The 12,457-nt window shown below is 44.2% G+C and overlaps 1 protein-coding gene and 1 long non-coding RNA gene across 11 annotated transcripts in view; one reads left to right on the top strand and one right to left on the bottom strand.

Moving 5' to 3' along the window:
• Window positions 1-12,450, bottom strand: part of LOC310903934 — a 35,144-nt gene extending 22,694 nt beyond the window's left edge. Inside the window, exon 1 of the long non-coding RNA XR_014587928.1 lies at window positions 519-12,450. This is a non-coding gene — a long non-coding RNA (uncharacterized lncRNA). The remainder of the gene's footprint in view (window positions 1-518) is intronic.
• The window catches only part of LPP (LIM domain containing preferred translocation partner in lipoma), a 387,509-nt gene that overhangs the window by 242,724 nt on the left and 132,328 nt on the right, over window positions 1-12,457 (top strand). The gene's annotated exons all lie outside the window — the stretch shown is intronic.

The raw sequence follows: 12,457 nt of genomic DNA, 5'->3' as shown, positions 1-12,457 counted from the left end.
CTTTATGCAGAGTATGATGCAGCACAGAGGGGGACAGAGACAAGTCTGTAAAGACTAGCAAACTGTGCACAAAAAAAATATATATATATATATATAATAATGTCTGGTAAATTCTACTGGGCCCTGTGTGCGTGAGACACATGTGAAATCTCTTGTGAAGATGCTCACATGCTGGAGCCCTGCTTTGCCTCCATGTTAAAGCAGACTTAATGGGTGAGGCCTCATCGGACAGAGACCGGTCAGAGATGGCTCCACGTGCACGCTGGAGAGTTTGGAGGTAGGGACATGTGGCTGGGGCTTAGCTGCTGGCAGGCTGCCCCAGCCCAGCAAAAGCCTTGGTTTTGGGTGTCCAGGGTAGCTGATACTCCGTGGTTAGTTAGAGCAAGGTAGCTAAAGCCAAGCAGGATGCTGTGCTGCGAGCTGCAGTTGTCACACGTAGCCTTGGGCAGAGGGAAGGAGTCTAACCATCACGTCACCTTCCACCAAAAAGGGCCTCAGGGCAGAGGGGATGTCCTCACCGTGTCCCACCTAGCTGAAGCCCTCGCTTGCTCTGGTGAAAGTGCTCGGGTTTGGCCTCTCCCTTGTCCCTGCTCTGTTAGAGTCTGCTCCCCCCGCCCCCCTTTATTACAGCTTACCCTTCCCAACCGTAACAGTTTCAGCTGTGATCCTTTGGCCTTCAGCAGAAAATGCTTTGAGCTGTGTAAGTAGGATATTGATTTTTACATCACGTGCCCCATGAGGCTTTGAAAATCACATTTTTCCCCTTTAGCATGGCTTATATCTAGTTTTTAGGAAAAGACGAGCTTTACGCCCCGTGAGATTTCCTGGTCGGGGTGAACGAGCTCTGCGTTTAGGTCTTTTCACTGGAAAGCCACACGCTGCAGCTGGACTTCTAAATTAAAGGGGGGAGGGAATTAACCTGGCTTAACTTAAGTTTTGACAATTCCGTTGAGAGGCCAGTGACTCATTCAGAGAATTCAGAGAGTCCACAAGGGCTAGAATGATGCTTCTGAAAGCTTATAGAGTGTCATGGCTTTGTGTTTTAACAATTGGGTCCTGCAGTGAATTCTTGTGGGTTGTTATGGAAAAGAGATTTATTGATGACTTGTGATGCCAGGACGCTTGCTCCGTGCATAGTTTATTTTTTCTTAAAATACAAATATGTCATGAACCGCAAAAAAGAAGCAACGCGAGCTAGAAGTGATGTTCATCTTGCTGTAAATTCAGACCCAGACCTGAGTTCTCCCCGCTCCCCTCGAGTTCAGGTCTGGAGCTTCGTTTGCCCTGTGACAAACAAGAACTAAAGCCACAAAACTCCAGTTTGGATCCAAAATTCCTTGCAGTTTTTGGGCGTCCACTGCTGAATTTTGGATAGCATTGAGCCCTTGTTAGAACATTGTTGAAGCCAAGCTGCTCAGAAGGACTAAATTAATACTCCCTAGTCCCAAAGTTTTTAGCATTTAGCACTCCTGCCCCAGGGCTAAAAAGTCACTGTTTCAAATTCTGAAGTTAAAAATGTCAAAATAGGTTAGGCTATAAATCCCAGGAGCCATCAGTATACATTTATACATCCACCACGAGGGAAGAAGAGAGGAGAGCGGGAGGATACGTGTGCTTGTTTTGAATTAGGCAGCTGGTTTCCAATTCCCGGTGCCGAAGCGTGCCGCGGGTCGGCTCGCCAGGCCGCGGCTCGCAGGGGCTGCAGCCGGAGGCCGGCCCAGGCCTCTGCTTGGCCTGTGCTCAGCCTAGGTTAGAAATCTCATTTGCTTTCATTCAGGTATGACTTGCCAAGATCTCCTTACATGTTCATTTTTAAGATTTGTTAAGTTTGCATAGAAACCCCCGATGTGCTCCCGGTGTGGAGAAAAACCCTCTAAATTCATTGGCAGTAGCAGGCCGAATCCTGATCGGCCACAGCCAGCATTGAAGTAAATCTGCTGGAGTCAACAGACTTGCTTAAGCTGGCACCAGTGTTACTGAGATCAGAATCTGGCTTCTTATAATGCACTTTTTTAAAAATGTAACTTGGGCAGAACGAGGTTTTAAAGAATATTCTGGTTCTCCGCTGTGTCTGCGATAACCTTAACCCGATCAGCAGCCATGGAGCAAATGTCTCGAGATGTTATTTTGATCCAAGAACAGAGTAAGTGAGGAAAATTATAAATCATAACTTAACAGGGCTCATTAGATCATCACTGATGAAGTTTAACGACTTTTTTTTTTTTTTTTTTTTCCTAAAACTGCTGAGCTGAGAGGAGCGTGGCATACAAGAAAGCCTGGTATTAAACTAGTATGTGGCATTAAGTTGCTTCAAAAAATAGTTGTCGTTTTTGGAAGAAGTATATAACCTATTCAGCAATACGAGTTGTTGAAAAACACAGCTCTTGCGTTCTGCTTAAGAATGAAGAAGAGATTTTTTTTGTTCCTTTTTGTGTGTGTGTGTGTTTTTATATTAAAAATTACAATGGCTATTTGTGACTTTGTTTCCTCCAGGCATATTAGGAAAAACGGATTGATTTATAATGCCATTTGCAACAGAACCAAGCCTGCAGAGGCAATGGATTTGACACTGCTGTACATGGGCTTTTTAGAGTAATATTGTTTTGATATTAAGTATGGAAAATGCCAGTCCTAAATTTTTATTCTAAATTTTTATCAACATGTTTTTTAAGTAAGTACTTTATTATCCATATGTTTAATGTAATTTTATGTTTTCTATGGAAAGAGGAAAATAGTGGGGAAGCTGATTATTCTGAGTTAGCACCTTAATTTCTAAATATTCTCTCCAACTTTCTATATTGCTTTTTACTTGAGTATTGCTGTGTGACAGACGGTATTTTTCTGTGCTACAAATTAATACTCTCACTTTCCTGGCTTGTTACAGTATTGCCCTGGTGTTTTGAATAGACTTGTTGTAGCGGGTAAATTCCATGCATCTTGGTGTATGTATTTATATACATACAGAATAATCTTAAGAGCTACAGAGGGTGAAAGAAAACCTTTCCAATCGTATATATTTCTCAGCATCGTAATTTGGAGTCTGTGATATTGTGAAAAGACGGAGGTATTTCGGGCAGTGGTGATAACCCAAGCAGACGGATAAATGAGGGAACGTTCCACTCCACTTCCCAGAAGGAGCCATCTGGGAAAACAGTTAAAGCTGACCTGTTGTTGGAGCTCGTCAGCATTTTGGAAAGGTGTACATTGGACCTAACAGGAAAAATAACCGCTCTGTCGTATCTGCTTGCCTTTTATGGTGTTGTGTTTTCTTTTTGTTTGTTTTTTGGTTTTTGTTTTTCTTGAAGCATTATTTTTTTGGTGAGGCTGTATGGTTTTTCTCTGCTGCTAACCACTCAAGTTACTAACTTGAATCATTTTTGTATCCCACTAAAAATATTGGCGGATGATGGTGGGTTCTGGACCTCAAATGAACCATAAGAAAGCAGATGTTGTACGAACACGGAGTTGTTCAGTGATGCTTCTGCTCTTCTGTACTACTATTCGCGCAGGCTTTAAAATGTGGGGAAGAAAAGAATAAAAACACATGGTTTTCACAGGAAATAGAGACAATACTAACATTTGAAAATGTTTATGCCCTGTGGTAGGATAATTTTTTTAATCTGGTTTAATAGACTTTTGGAATTTGAAAAGATAAATAGGTCATAAATGCAAGCAATGCAACAACTAAATGGAATCGTAAACAAATAACAAGTAAAGCAAAGTAAACCAAGTAGAGTCTGAGTGCATATGTATTTCATATTATTTTATGTGTGCATATGCACACTTTTAATATCCTCTAAAATTAATAAAGGAAGAAAGCTTGCATACTCTATAAACACTCTAAAACTCCTTTGCAATTTAGTAGGAAATGAGAACCTTTTATAGAGCTTTTGGACTATTTTTTAAATCTGTTGTTCAACACACAATGGAAAATGCTAACTTTTCCATCTAAGCTGTAGAAGACTTCTCCAGAAGATTTCGTGAAAACGTTTCATTGTGTCACTCACAGCTGCACACCCCTTCCCCTCACTCATGCATCTTCCATTATACTGTTTTAATCCATTTATGTTAATCATGATGCACATCCATGGATAGCTGCATAATCTGTATAACGCTCCAACCTGCCCATATTTATCATGCACATGAGCTTCTTTTCCATTACAAATAGCGAGTTATAAAAGGAAGAAAAAACGTTTTTAAGTTTGTGGATGTTGTAATTATGATACTTTAAGCTTCACTAGCTTAGTAATAGCAAAAGTCATAAAAATACCTTGCTCACCCAAAGTTCTTATTTATAGGGGAGTGGGGGCTTTCCCCATTGTCAGGCAGTGCAACGTCTTACCTAAGTTAAGCAAGGAGACTCGTTCAACTCGTTGAAGTGCCCGGTTTGCTTAATGGAAATGCTTTGGATGTGTCTGCCTTACTAAACCTTGGCGAAGGTGCTCCTTGAGCAGCCTGGTTTCTCTGCACCATGCACTTGTGTTCCCAGCGTACTGCTCTACCCTTTTTGTGGTCTTCTGTTCCGGGATTGTATTCAGTAGTTCTGCATTTTGATGTAACCAAAGGGCTGTGGTGCACAGCTCTTTACATAATTTATTGCTGAGTCGATGTGCCAGAGATTCAGCCCGCGCGGGGGGCTGCCGTTGCGTCTTCCTGAGGTCCAGACTGGCGCAAATTTGTCGTTCTAGTCATGAGAGTGGGAAATTACAGAAATATCCCAAGATTAATTCAGAAAACATCTAACTTCTCACAACTGACATCTTCTGTAGCTTTCTGACAATGATATTTCTCATGCAGATGTCAGATGTCCTTGTAGATGAAGTGGCTACTGCAGTTGAACTGGTCAAGAGGAATTGCTTAAACAGGAGAGTTTTAATTCTAGCTATCCTTTTCAACAAATTAAGCTCAAATTATGGCCCTTGACTGTCTACCAGAGCTAGAAGTATTTAGGTCAATTGTTTGCACATCTTTATAGATGGTCTTTCACGTAGTCCTTCTCATAAATACCAGATGATCACTCATCAGAAAGGGAAAAACAAATAAAAAGTCTCACAGTAGTTATTGTAGTGATAGTGTTGGGGTAAACAGAAAAGTAAATATGAAACCGAGAAGGACAAGCAAAATTCCTCCTTGGCATTACATTTGTGTTTTGGAGACCAAACTTTTCAGATGTGCTCAGGTTCTGTGGAATTAATGGAGTGTTGGAAAGTGGAAACCCAGCTTGCCTAGAAAACTTGACACCCATACTGAAAGCTGAACCAAGGTGTTTGTCTGTAACTGCACACATCTGTTGTGAAAGGCTTTTTTCCATGATAAAATATTGGAGGTCAACTTGTTATCACCTTTTCTTTTGTGCACCCTCTTCTCCCTTGTGTTTCAAGTTGGGCCGTCACAAGGAGTGCAAAAGAGGTTGTGAACAGAAACATTAACAACTATGTTGACTCCTTTTCCACCCTTGGTAGCAGCTGAAAAACAGATCAAAGCTCAGAAGCAGTTGTGTTCTTGTAACACTTTATGGCATCTGTAAGGCATTCTCTTCATTTGAGAACCAGAGATGAACACTTTATTAGATTTCTCCTCTTTTTCTTTTGGTGTAATGCCTAGGAGCAATCTGTTCGAATACCTTGATAGCTTCTGGTAGTCAAGCCAACAAGCTGAATCCCATATAAACACTGCTGGGAAGTATGAGTGTGGCTGCTGATCACGCACAGCCCATGCCTCCGTGATGCTCACATGGCAGCTGTAAACTGGAAATGAGAGAATGATGAAACTGCAAAGAAAAGCTTCATCCGATTATAACTGTGTTTTGGCTGAGGTTTTTATGGTTTTGGACCAGACTTCAAAATTTTGGATGAGATTCTAAGGACATTTTGACACCTAAAGACACCTGTGCTAGCAACTGAGCCATGTGCATCACATAGCATCAGTGCACAGGGGACCAACGTGTCCTCAGTGTGCTTAGTCTCCTATATGGACATTATAAAGAAGGCCAGAAAGTCCTTGATACTGAAAATGCGTCAGATATGCTGCATGGGGGCAGTGCATCTGCCCACGATCTCTGGACATTCAGCAACCCAGCTAGAGCTCTACCAGAATGCTAAGTATCTGCAAGTCCCAACTGAAAGGCCAGATTTCTCTTTTTCACCCAGATGGTATTTCAGACAGAAAAAGAGGATATGCTGAGGGGAACCTGAGCATACATTATTACTAGCAAAGCCGCTTGTTCAAATACAGAATTTGAAGTCAGCAGGTGTTAGATGTGTCTGCACACCAGGAAACCCCATAAAATGCCTGTTCACGTTTTCAGGTACCTAAAGGCCCGGGTTTCAAAGCAGGGTATTTAATGTTTCCCTGGGGCTCTCCTTCCCAAACTGAGAGGGAGCTGGGCTCTGCTGCCTCAGGCAGGAAGGAGGCACAGCCCAGCTGCTTCTCGTGGCAAGGCAGCAGCTCCAGTTCCAGTGGGAGCCGCTGTTCAGCACATAGGTGGGAAAGTGCAGCCCACCCACGTCACCCCCTTCGTGTGCTGGAAATGCCTTTGCTGCCCAGCCTCTTGGGCTTGCAGGCACGGCAGGGTCCTGGCTCATCGGCTGAGCTGCTGGCACTCCACAGTCCCCTCGGTGCAAAGCAGGAGCTGAGCGTGAGTGGCAGCGCGCTTAATGCAGGGGAAAGGTATCTCTGCTTCTAACAGTCACGTCAAAACTACCTGCTTATTGTGGGATTTGTCTCAACCATCTTGTGCTGTCTAAATATTCAGCGACTTGTCTCGGCTGTTTTTGTGCTTCTTTTACAGTCGGTGGAGAGAAGTAGATTCCCCCAGTGGATGATTCATCTCCCCCTTTTAAGCTTCAATATTAGAATGGGATAAATGACCCCGTGGAGATGCATTTCTTCACTGATCTCACAGCATTAAGCACCTCATCTAGCTGAGGTGAATGCCAATCCTTAGTGTCAGGAGAAGCCAAGTTAATTTTCCACCCTTCGCTGGCTTTGCCACACTCTCTTCCAACCACTGCTGCCACCAAGCCCCACTGAGAAGATTGCAGCTGGTCCTGGCGTGTGCCTGAGCTGGCCTCATGTTTCGGTCCCGCTTGCGCTCGTGGACCATGCAGAAGAGCAGCTGGGTTAGGAAGAGAGGTGCTGCACAGGCACTGGCAGCTGGCAGCCTCCTGGGAACGCTGCGTCCTGCGTTCAGCCCACCGGTAGTTGCCAGGTTTTTGCCTTTCGAGGGTTGTTTCATTCCTCTCCTGGAGTAAATGTGACTAAAATACTCCAAAAAGACAGCCCCAGCTAAAGCTGTGGTTCGCAACCTGTGCTCTGGAAACCCTGGGGGTCCTTGGATCACTCCTAAGGTAGCTAAGAAGAATTCTGTGAAAGGTTACTTAAAAAAAAAACATGTTTATTGTCAGTAGATTAACTCTCTGCGTAAAGGAACTTGTCTCTCCTGAAAAACATTTGGAGGCTGCAGAGCATAAAGGTTGAAAACCACTGAGCTGGAGTAATGTATCTTTATACGTGATAATTTGACAGCTAAAGGGCTAGAGCTATTCAACTGTACCTTTATGAAAAATGTCTGGAGAATTGAATAGAACGTGATAAACTTTGTGTAGGCATTTTTGATCCAGTCTCTGAAACTGAATAACTGAAGGGATTCTATAGAAAATACTCTACAAATACACAAAATAAAAGGAGAATCAAGTCCTTTTCATAAGGCTTCCAGCTGATCATACAGAACCATGCTCATGCTGTACGCTACAGTTACTTTGTACTCTTCTTAGGATTTAACCCTGACAAATGGTATAGAATTATAGGCTATTTTTTGTAGAACAGATTTCATCTCTAGTACCTATTTAATGACTTTGTTGTAGGTGTACGCTGAATTTAATGTATGATCTATGTAAATAATTTCTACAGAACGAAGAATCGCACAGATATTCCGAACTCTGGGTTTCCCCGCTAGGGTAGCTTTGAATCCAGATCTCCAGCTTTGACAGTCAGACCCGCAGAAACGCACGGATTTGTGATAACGGCACAGACTTCTCACACGGTGGTTGGTGCAAGAAACTCCTGCAAATGTTTATAAACTTTCACTGCATTTAAGTAGACATGACAGGAGTTACCAAACAAAATGATTCCCCTCGCAGCTGCACATGGTAGCTTTATTTAGGAGAAGTGTTTTGGGGTTTTTTTCCTCCCACATTCAATGAGTTCTGTTCGATTTTGTCAGTATTAGTTCACCTTTATTTGAACTGCTGGATAATTCATTTGTAGAAGAGGCAGTACATTTAGGTACTTCCATCTGTGTTTAAACAAGGCTCTTGTGCTTTCCCCATTAAAAAAAAAGATTTTGTATTATAATGTTTGTGGTAGTTGAGGTTCTGAATTTAACTCCTTCCTACTCTAGTTTCTCTTAACAACTCTGCGTTATCAGCACCTGGGGTTTCTAGTTTACTCTCTCTTTGCAAATATGAATTTGCAAGAAGGGGTTGATGGTAAGTAGCGTGGTTCTAATTTGCACTTGCGAAGTGTGTCAGACAGTTTCATCTAGTGCATGGCGAGCAGAGGAAAGCCTGTCTTCCTTTGAAAACAGCCTTTAGAGGATGTCAGAGAGCGTGTTTGGCTGCGATAGTCACTTGCAAATGCAGTACGGTTTTGAAATGAGCTGTCCAGGAGCTGCTGGAGGAAGGGATGCCTGAAATCCTATGAAGCCACTCTTTTTCTTTGTCTTCATCCTTTTTCTAACTCCTATTCCTACTTGTTTTCGTGCTTCTGGGCTGTCATTTCGGTGTGCTTTTGGATGAGTCTACTTCGTTGCGCTACTAGATGTTCTGTGGACTCGTTTGGATGAAACATTTGTGACAGTCATCTGCTTTGCTGGGACTGTACCCAGTGATATAGGTAGTCCTTTCCAGCTTTCTGTTCGTTACTCCCTCTTCATCTAGCCGACATCTTTATAGCCTCATCCATCTCTCCTATCCTCCCAGTGCCTAACAGACATCTGTTGAAATCACTCTTCTCCATGGTATCTGAGTGTCGTTTTCTCGTTCTTCTGCACATGCCTGTCCTCCGAGCAGGAATCTTGTCCATAGTTCATGTGCATGTATAGCGTCTTTTCTTAATCCACTAATGATCTAGAGGTTTATGCCGGGGGTGATATTTGAGTCCGTGGCTGGGTATACAGAAGCCTGGACTGTAGCCACCCTTCTCTCCCAAGCAAAAGGGCAGAGGATTTATGGTGCTACCTCACCTGTGCCCTTGCTCAGGATCTACAGCCAAAGTTCCTCTTTGCGTCCCCATAAATCGTTAATGCTCCAGTAGTGTTAAATTCCCTCTAAGTTGTCCCATATCTCTACTACACCATGTTAACTAGTGTTACACCCTCCTCCTCCCACTCAAGCCCAGCTTTCATCACACACTTGCCCAGCACCCTCAGAGGAATTCAGAATGAGTCACGCAGGGTGCCTCTGGGGACTCCTACTGATGCAAACTTCCTCCTCCTCAAGGCAGGCTGTGGTTTGAATGCCACAATGCAGCCGGCACTTGTTAGCTCTACCCTTTGCTCTGAAGCTGATGGCAGAGCTGGGTCTCTGGCCCAGGCGCCCTGGCTTGCCACCTTTCCTTCACTTGGGTCCTGGTGCAGGAGGGGAGACTGAGCGCATCCCTTTTGTGGCGTCAGACGTGGGAGCTGCTCAGAGCTTTTCAGAGTGCCAGTCAATAGGCAGCAAAGGTTATCTTGGAGGAAGAGGTTATCATTCATTGTTAAGGTGTATGCCAGTCCTGGCAGGAGACTGGCACCAGTACACAAAATGTGTTATGTGGATGCTTATATGTAAGATCAAAATCCCCCGGTTCCTGGGGTGGGACAGGTTTCCATCGCAAGAGCTTTACTGGCAGTCTGTCATCATTTGCTTCCAGAGTCCGCATTCAGAAACATAAAATGTGATGTATAAGGGCTCATTTATGTTGTTTTGTTTTGAGCTTTTCCCCTCCCCACTGATGTGCCATTGTCATTAAAACATTATCTACCTTCTGCCTGTTCACATGGGAAAAAAATGCTTTTCTGGTGGTAATTACACAGTGCTGCATTGTGGACCTTTCATCCCATTACAGTAAGTGGACAAACTACTGTCATTTATAAGAATGAAATAGGTGAGGAAATGGGAAAGTTTCTAGCACTCCTGGACATAAACGCCAGGCTGACATGGGAGAATAATTCCAACAGGAAGCAAATTTTCATGCTGGCACTGAGCACAGTTGTGCTCTGAAGGCAGGGATAGAGGAATGCCTGCTCCTTATCAGGTATTTCAGAAATAGAAGACTCAGGCAATATTAGTAGAGAGCTGCAGACCTTTAACTTGTCTCTGTCTTTGCATTTCAGCAAAATCTCTTCGTTCCTCTCACTTTCAAAATCTCTTCAGTCTGTCTATGCTTCGTCATGGATCTGTTTGTAAGGTCAGGGTTTGAATACATTGAGATGTTTTTTTCTCCAGCGGAAGTTTGCTGCATTGTTTTTCCCCACCTCTGCATGCACACCTTTTACACCTCTAAAACTAGATTGATGCTCTTATTTTCCTGTTGCTTTGCTCATTTATAGTGATTCCTTGTGGGAGGTTTGCCATGAAGGTGTGATTGCAGAAGTAAGTTCTTTTCCAGTGCATCAGCAAAAATGTCTTTGCACCTGTCACCGGTGAAGAACTACCAGTTGTGTAGCTCAGCTTCTTTATCCCACGTAGACACGGTTGTGGGCTGTGAATGAGAAGTTGGGTGGCTTGCTCTTACCTCCCTTCATGTATGGTGGTTGCCACATGGTGGTGGTGGGCCTGCCTTTCTCCCACCTTAGTATGGACGGTGAGTTTGGTACCTTTGGAGGCCCAGGGAAATAAATGGGTGATTGAAGTTCCTCTCCAGCCACTGGCCTGGGTTGGTTTGGCAGCAATTTATTGCCGCCACCTGCTGACCAGGCAGAGGATTTCTCTGGCCCGGGCAGGGATGCGTGGGGTGCTCCTGCTGAGCCCCCACTGCCCTCTCCCCTGCCCAGCAGTGCCAGCAAGAGCGTGGGGAGGCAGCACATGCAGGCAGGGAGCCTGCACAGAGCGGCAGTGCCTGGGGACAAACACAAGATTGAGCATTTAGGGAAAAGAGGTGGATGTCATAGCTTAAACACAGCCTTTGGTGAGAGCTCAGCTTGTCTGACTTCGGGATGCTGAGAACTTAGAGGTTATTGAGGGGATCGGGGTGAGATCAAGCCCCGTGCAGGAAGGTTGGATGAGATAGAACCATTGTGCTAAGTGCAACAGCAAAGAAATACCATCAAATTGCACATGTTCCCTTCCATACAGAAGGCATGAAATTCAAGTATCCTTTTTGAATAAAGGAAAATAAAGAGAGGCAAGAAATTTTACCTAGCCCTGAACTCCAGAGACAGAAATTTGCTCTTCTTTGATTTAGTGAAAAGGCTTAATGGTGATCTTCAGTATTGTTCAGAAACCATTTCATATTGTGAGTTCTTTAATAAAGCTGTCTTTTTACACCGGTGTATTTGGACATGAGAGTTAAACAAGAATTTTAAGAAAGAGAGACAAACAAATACATTAGACAGAAAGATGTAAGGTACCCATTAGGCCAGTGTCACCGCACTAAATCTTCATTCAGTCGCCAAATCTCAGGAAGTGGCGGTGCTTGCTGTGAACCGAATCCCTGGCTGCCGGAGCGCCGCTGTGCCCAGGTGCCGGTGCAGGGTTACAGGGTTGCCATTGCAGGAGCTGACTTCTGAAGCTCTTGGGAATCTTGGCTTGCTTTCTGCCCTTTTATGTGCCATGAGTAGCATTTGCCTTCACTGGGGTCACTCCAGACTTGCAGTGCTTAGGAGCAGAGCCAGGAGCAGGGACACTTCTGTATCTTGCTTTGCTCCAAGCTTATTCTTACGGCTTGGGAGCTGCTTTCGTGCCATCCCATTTTGCTGCCTCCTGTGTTGTGTCAAAGATGGTCTCATATCGGGGGCAGTACACTCCAAGCACTCCGGGGACCCAAGGAATTTCATGTCTCCACAGAGACTGTACTTGCATTTTCCTTCTTTTTCTTAGTGCTCTCATTTTCACAGGAACACGAGTCTCCCCCCTAATTATTCTCCAGTGAGTCCCCTTTTTTTTCCTCACATTTATCGCTTTTGAGTTTGTTTGCTTGTTTTGAGGCAGAGGAAAAAAACCCAAGGAGAGACGAAACACCGTGCGTGGCAGTTCTGCTCGGCTGCAGCAGCGCTGTCCCTGTTCTGTCAGAGCCGGAAAAGGTTGCTATTACCATTTTATAAAGTGTGGTCTCAGGTACATTCCTGCTTTCCTAAGCAGTTTGAGTTGCCGTGCAGATGTTACTGTAAAACCCTGTTCCCTCTTAACCCTTCCGCACACATCCCGATGCCCAAGCGGCCCCTCCTGCTGACGCCGCGGCTCTCTCTGTTCACTCC

This window comes from Anser anser (assembly GCF_964211835.1).
Source record: "Anser anser genome assembly, chromosome: 9".
In the NCBI taxonomy this organism is placed as follows: Eukaryota; Metazoa; Chordata; class Aves; order Anseriformes; family Anatidae; genus Anser; species Anser anser.
Note: the sequence above shows the minus strand (reverse complement) of the source record. Positions and strands in the feature narration are given on the sequence as shown.